The sequence below is a fragment of the Ooceraea biroi genome, chromosome 2 (assembly GCF_003672135.1).
Source record: "Ooceraea biroi isolate clonal line C1 chromosome 2, Obir_v5.4, whole genome shotgun sequence".
NCBI lineage: Eukaryota > Metazoa > Arthropoda > Insecta > Hymenoptera > Formicidae > Ooceraea > Ooceraea biroi.
In genome coordinates, this window is record NC_039507.1 from 14889339 (window position 1) to 14897421 (window position 8083).

The 8083-nt window shown below is 37.2% G+C and overlaps 1 long non-coding RNA gene and 1 pseudogene across 1 annotated transcript; one reads left to right on the forward strand and one right to left on the reverse strand.

The window, feature by feature from the left end:
- Positions 1-4109: 4109 nt before the first annotated feature.
- Positions 4110-4888, reverse strand: LOC113563631. Its single transcript, XR_003407550.1, has 2 exons — positions 4696-4888; positions 4110-4542 (listed from the first exon to the last, which is right to left on the reverse strand). It is a non-coding gene; the product is annotated as an uncharacterized LOC113563631 (long non-coding RNA).
- Positions 4889-4919: 31 nt separating this feature from the next.
- The window catches only part of LOC113561491, a 3482-nt pseudogene continuing 318 nt past the window's right edge, over positions 4920-8083 (forward strand).

The window sequence follows — 8083 nt, forward strand, 5'->3', positions numbered from 1 at the left end:
CAGAAATGAAAAAGTTCTTTAACTGGGAAAGATTTTTTAACTGGGTCTATGAATAAACATTTGCAAAGGACTGTTCTAACTAACATGGATTTTGGATTGCGATATGGAATATCAATACATTTTTGCAAATGACCGTTGTAACTATTAATATGGATTTTTGATTTCGCTTATAGTTTACTGATATACATTGAAGATGGTCTAACGAATAGACCGAAACGTTTGTTGATTGATTTGTACTCAAATTAAATTGTCATAATATATCGTTCAAAATTAGAAAATTATTTACCTATCATTGCGACGCTATCACGATGATTTCATTTAAACAAGTAAATTTAAATTTTTTATAGTTTTTGCGATTTATATATTTATCTCAAAATAAAACATTACCCAAAAGTATTAAAATCAGTTTTAATTTATAATAAATTACATCATGCATGTGTGAACGGCAGCTTGACGGACAAAATCGCTTTGCATGTGTATGTGCGACATATGTACGCGAGTCTGAACCTGAATTGCATGGAAAAGGAAAATGAAACGTCACAATTATAATATACGATTACAATATCTCAAGACTGACTGCATCAATCTTGATCAAATTGGTCGCAATCAAAAGCTTGCACCCATATTATATAATAAAAGTGCCGGTAGATTTTTGATAACGGCTTTAGTTCCTGAAATATTTTAATCATAAGTCTATGTGACCTGTCAAATGATATAAATTCCAGATAAGCTATACGGTAGCACTCGACGTCTATGCACTGAACTTGGTAACGCTCGATGTTTATGCAGTGATTCTCATTGTTCGGAGCTTTATTTTTTATTTTTATGTACTTGGCGTCGCGACGCTACCGCGTCGCTTGATAGAAGTAAGTCTATCGTCACTGACGTTCGCCAGCTGCTTAAATATAATGCAGAATCACGATTAGCATCTCTCTTTCTACAATATTTTTATACATTTATGCATTCTTTTGTCTCTGCCAGTATCTCGCATAAGAAAATCATCTTTGTCAGAATGTCATCGTGACAGTAAAGTAAGATATAATTATAGAATATTATACATATACAGGGTGTCCAACAAGTAACTTCTATCCCGAAAGGTGGAGTAGATGCGTTCAACTGAAAAGAAAAGTCGTGTATCATTTTCCAAAATTCGCAATAATAATCGAGTTATTAACCGATTAATATTAACATATAGGAGCGCGAGAAGCGATAGGTCGGACAGTAGGTATTACTTCTTAGATCTCCTAGCAACGATGGACGCGTCCGATAGCAAGAGCGGAGTAACGCGGCTACAAAAAATTGTCACGTAGCGAGCGGCGAGCGACGCGTGATATATGATACTGCCTACTGAGTCCGGCCTATCGCTTCTCGCGCTCTCATATGTTAATATTAATTGGTTAATAATTCGATTATTATTGCGAATTTTGGAAAATGATACACGACTTTTCTCTTCAGTTGGACGCAATCTACCTCCACTTTTCGGGATAGAAGTTATTTGTCGGACATCCTGTATTTTCTTTTTTTTGTGCATCGAGTAATCTTTATGTATCACACAAACAATGGGCACGCGTATGCGCCATAGACTTATATAATAGACTGCGCCATCCCATGAGAAAGGCTGAAGACATGATTAGTAAGAGAGAGCAATAGCTGCGGTGGTGCTATCTCTGTTTAATTAGGGATCCTCAAGTGAGGGATGGGACAAAGCCGCCATTAATGGGATAGCGGAAGTGATGACATTACGCGCCATATTAAATCAAGGATACCCATTGCCTTCAGTCCGTACATTAACAAGAATATTTAAAATTTGAATCAGGGCTTATTGACGAAGTTTTTGATTTTCTAAGAATAAAAATATCTCACTTTGAAAAGGATACCGATGACTGCATTGTAGTATTAGATAAAATGTCTATAACACGTGGTATTTTTTATAATAACTCAAGTAAAACATTTATCGGTAAAGTCCTAAGTCCTAAGTCGGTGTATTATTTTTAAAATAATACACTTAATGTAAAACACTTAATACACACTACTCAATCAACTCTTAATATAATGATAATTCTAACCTTGCAAAAACATAAATTGACATATTTGAATATATTCAAAGCGGAAATATCCCATTAATGGCGGACGACCAATCCGCATCCTGCCGCTCGGTGTCCCATCCCTCACTTGAGGATCCCTATGTTTAATGTACGTCGTGGTGGGGATGGCCAATGCCATTGACATAGGAATATATGGACGGAGCCTTTTACGAGGGGAAGCTGAGATTAGCGGTAAGGGAGAGCACTGGCACTTCGTGTAACTTCGGCTGTTCGGGTATGTTCGGTTTCGCCAGTGATATATATATATATATATATATATATATATATGTACGATGAGTTATTGTGTTGTGTCGGAATGTAGCAATCGCATTAATGCAAAAAGGAAAAATTGGCAACAACTTATGAAAAAAATGATCCGAAAATTTCTTTTCATCTGTAAGTAAAATACATACAATTGTAGGTTATACACAATGCCGGTAAAACGTTTCAGATATTGTTATGTGTTTATTATTATTTAAATTTATTATTATTGTGTTAAGAAAGAATTTTGGCTTGTTTATTATTATATATTATATGAACAATTGTTCAATAACAGTTTTTCATTTATAGTTTTTATTAATTCATATATTTAATAAATATATATATATATATATATATATATATATAGTCAAATCGTATATATTATTATTAAATATATGAATTATAATAACAACTATAAATGAAAAACTGTTATCGAACAATTATTCATATGAATATAATAATAAACACATAACAATATCTGAAACGTTTTACCGGCATTGTGTATAACCTACAATTGTATGTATTTTACTTACAGATGAAAAGAAATTTTCGGATCATTTTCTTTCATAAGTTGTTGCCAATTTTTCCTTTTTGCATTAATGCGATTGCTACATTCCGACACAACACAATAACTCATCGTACATGTAATTTCAGTATCATAACTTTACAAAACTTTATCAAGTATCATTCGGGCGATGTCGAGAACAACCGAACTCGCCCGATTTGCCAGCAGCCTCTCCTTACCGCAAATCTCAGAACCCCCCTTGCCTAAGTTCGTAGCATAGGCTCCGTCCATATGTTCCTATGTCAATGGCCAATGCCATCAAATGTCCACACTGTCGCAGTAGTTGTCAAGCTGTCGTCAATTTACACAGAATTACAAGAAAGTTGTAACTCACGTTAATTCCATTGTTCCAACACAAGCAAACTGTACGGTGCAAGATAATACACAATTATTAAAACATACAGTTAACAATAATGAAGAAATGTCTGAGGAAACATTGTCTGAATTGGCTAGTATAACCACATTTGAGCATGATTATATTGGCTCTTATCGAGAAATCAATCTTATTTGCTTTGATGCATTGCGTTATTCGATTGAAAAAATGTATTTCGTATTTTACAGTCTCGTTAATTATATAATCATCTTGATTACAAACATATTATGTATCACCATAACTATTTTGTAGCGTAATTATAGTCAGGAGAATAAAGAAAAGTATATTTTACATTGTGCCTTATATTTACATTCTTCAATCTTACATATTTCTTATTTCATAATAGTTGTATTTTATTTGTTATATGGAGAGCGTAATGCGCGATTGCGCTTCTTTGATTTAGGACTTTACTCCGCAAGCCTCCCTTTCACGCCTTTCCTATTGCGAACGCAGCCATCTCTCCTCTGTCTCCTCCAAGCACTTTCCCCCCACTCTCGATTATGAGTGAGAGAGAGAGAGCACCACCGCAGCGCTACTTCCATTTCTCTCTGTCGTCTTCAGCTCGCCCGTAAGAGCGCGCAGTCTATTATGTACGTCTAGAGTCTCTATAATAAGAGTCTTGCCATCCGATATCCAGTTTTGATTGTCCTTCAGATCGGGGCAATTCCCGCTCATATTTGAATCATACAAACCTCATCATTAATATAAACATTATATTTCAGCAACACAAATAAAAACTAAATAAAATAACTTAAAAATAATGTTTTAGAAGAACTAAATATTATGATCATTGTATATAAAACATCAAAATAATATATTATTATAAGCAATTCCTTGCACTTAATCTTTATTGAGTAGTTGTATATAATTAACAAAATAAAAAAAAATACAAAGGAAAATAAACACAAAACATTAATTAAAATACTTTATGTATTGTAAAAAAAAAAATACATATATTTTATATATCACACATTGTATCACATAAATACTGCATGTATCACAAAAATAACTTCATCAATATTAACTTCTTCATTTTCAGTTGCTACTTCGTTATCACTTGCTTCTTTATTTGTACATTTACTGCTTTGTGTGCTGCTGGTTATTGTATGTACATTACTTGTAGTACTGTCATCATTCTCTTCCATGTCTTTTGTTGGTACTTGCTTTTTTTTAAAAAAAAAACAAAAATTGTTGGTATTGCATCTTGTTTTAACTTATGTTTGCGATTTGGCATCCCACATTTCTTGGGCAAAATGAACCTATATGATAATATAGTTTTATTATACACTTTAATTATATATAATTATGATAATTGTAAGAAAACATTGAACGTTTACACAATTTATTATTAGATTAATCTTAATTAACATTGTAATTATTATTTTATTATACTAAAATAAATGATTGCTAACCTCACAAAGACGAGAATTCTTTGTCCATGTCCAATTATCACTTGGAACATTTTTTATCCATAACGCTCGATGTATGGGATCTTTAGGAAATATCTTCATGCTGTATCCTTTGGCTGCTGAATTATTACAAAATGGTGCTGCACATCCACCAATTTTTTACAATGTACATATTCTCGAGCACGTTACAGCGTACTCACAGGTGGCGGACTGTGAGCATGGCGTGAGCACGTCAGAAGAGGTTAGGTTAAAGAGAGAGAGATGCTAAATGTATCCCTCTCTCTCTCGCAGGATTTTGCCCACATCGCCTTATGGCAAGACTCTTATTATAGGGACTCTATATACGTCTATGGTCGGAACTCGGAAGTGCCACCAAGGTGCGACTCTTTGGTCCATGGTGCAACGCCAAGCGGTCCTCCTCCCCGCCGTTCCTGCGGGCGCTCCGTGACCGATCGCGACGGACGCGACGAGTCCTCGATGGTGTGTCACGAACAGCCTTGACAAATAATCTTGGAGGGAGATGCGCCGCCGCGCCATCCACGAGCAGCTCTAGAACTCCGCAGACTTCACGAGACGGAATGCGCGTTGCAGGAGCGTCGGATCGAAAGCGCCGCGTTCTCTGAGAGGTCCTCGCGTCGCGTCGGCCTGCGGCGGGAGTCGCGCTATAACCCAGTAGATAAGGCGACACCTCTCGCGGTTCTGCCGTCATGGCCGTCGTCGAGGAGTTCGATTACTTGTGCCGCCTGTGCGCAGCTAAGACGGGCATCCTGATGGGCCTGCCGATCTTCGAGGCCGGCGATCAGATGCGCAACATCGACAAGAAGATAGCAGCCTGCTTACCGGTTCAGGTAAGACACGATTCCAGCGAAGCGGTTACCGCGATCAGTCGCGTCGGCGGTGTCGGTGGAGTAATTGTGACCTCTGCTCTGATCTTTTTAATGCCTTGATGTCCGCATTGACACGAATAAGCGATCATTACCGTTTAATGATCGTTTGTCTTTGTCTAGGAAGCCATATGCTCCTTTTCTCTCGTTAAACTTGGGATTCATTATGATAAAGATGCTCCAACATTGAGCGAATACTTATCGTAAATTTGGATTTATGTGTGGCTGAAAACAGATGATGTGCAAATGTATTCTAAAATTTGTGCTTGAAGTTTGATTGATTTTTATTTAGTTTAATCTGATTGGATTTTTATGTTCTTACCTGATGTAGTTCAAACCAATTTACTAATATCTCATTTGCTTTCTGAGGTGATTGAACCAAATTCGTCAAATGTTTGGTACTATAATTTTGCAATTTTCAGGTGTCGTTGACAGATCAGCTGCCTAAGGTGGTCTGTGAAGAGTGCGCGTTCAAACTGGATCAGTTGTTTGATTTTCGTGAGAAATGTCTACATACAGAAGGAATGTTTATGGAAATGCTGAAGGAGATTGGCAAGGAAGATGTCGTGCATATATCTGAACATGACTTGGCAAGCGTAAATAATATGGGCACAATTCAGAGAAAACCTGAACAACATACAGATGAACGGTGAGGATGTACAAAGTCACACAACTGTAGTTCACGAGGCAGCAGAATCCACTATACATACGATGCAAGTAATGGACGAAATGGACCTAGCCGGTGGCGAGCAAGTAGTCTCCCAGGAAGAAATAGGCCAACAAGATGCAGACATCCAAGTCACGGGTATCGACTGTCTAGACGGTGATACCGTGAGAATGGTGGATCAACATATGAGAGAAGTAATTGAAAATGTCTATATTTTTCTTATGAATGGAAAATTGTATTGTAACAAAAGTTCGTGTTATTTTAGTGAAATTCCAAGACAAAATTTTATATGCATATTTATCCAACTACATATGTGCCATCTTGCTCTACTAATATTTGTCATCTTTATGATAGTTGCACGATTCCATTTTTCCAGAACTTGTCATCTTTCTTTCGTTAAAAAAATTAAACAACTTTTGTTACAACCCAATACTAATTATACATATCTTGTTCATACTTGAATAATCAATTTGCTCATTTGTGCATATGACATTCTTATTCAATTGGAAAATGAAATCTTTTATAGCATGAAATACAGCGAATGTGATGATATTTGTGTGTCTGAGTTTATCCTTGCCAGTTTATATAATCAAAAGTACTCTAAATTGTACTTGGTTGTTGGAAATTTCAGTGTTGGATTGTAAATTATGAATTTTGTTTTACAGGTTTCGAACCATCAAATTGCAATGCACTTAGATGGTGACATGACTGTAGTAGGAAACTTGAGTGGCCCTTTGAGTCAGTTAGGGATAAATTATGTTACTTCAATCAGTGCCACGGATCAGAGCCAGGAACAGATAGTACATTACTGTGAAAATGTAAAATATGAAACAGGACCAATAAAGCAGGAGTACCATAGATTGCAAGATAGATTAACCACAGAGGAGCCGCAGCATGTTCTTGAAAATAATGTAAGTACATTATTGTAAGCAGCAAGACAATTTATCATTAAAAAAGAAACCAACTTAAAATACATTAAAAGCAAAAGTGTAAATAAAAAACGATAAAAATTTATATTGAAATATAAATTGAAAAAAATATATATTGAATATCTGAGATACTCGTAATTGCATTTTTACCTTAACTTTGTGATTCAGGTATCGGGGGACAACTTTACAACCTCGCAGGATGAAACAAAGAATAAACTGGAAGAATCTTGCATGAACGAAAATGGAACTGGCGAGCATGTCGATTCGGTAAACGCTTTGCCGTCTACAAGTCAGATAAACGGTGTACCTTGTGAGATAATGGTCAAATACACGAAGAGAACGAAGCGCGCGTTGCTGGAATCTACGCTGAGCAATCCCACCATAGACGAGACCGGTTCGCATTGGTACGTGTGCCCGTTCTGCAACGAGGCAGCCCTGGAGACGACGAATTTAGCCGCGCACTTCGAGCAGCATTTCTGTTGCTGTCCCTGTGGTTTGTATTTTACTAGTGTCGAGGTGTTAAGTTTACATAAGGAACAATGCGATGTATATAAGAACAACGTAGTCGATAATAAGGAGAAGAAGGACGCACAATTAGACGTGGCGGCAGCAGTACCGTCGCAAGAGAGCAATGACAATCCGGGCGAGCAGAAGAAGCAATCGACGGTGAAGCGCAAATGGACCGCGAAAGAGTGCACGGAGTGCGGCAAACAGTACAGGACAAACTACAAGCTGCAGGAGCACATGCGCAAGCATACAGGCGAGAAACCGTTTCAGTGCACCATGTGCGGCAAGGCGTTCCGCAGTAAAATCGGTCTCGCGCAACACGCGGCTACGCACACCGGTCAGTTCGACTACAGTTGCTCCACGTGCGGCAAGGGATTCCAGTGCAAGAGCTATCTCGTCGTACA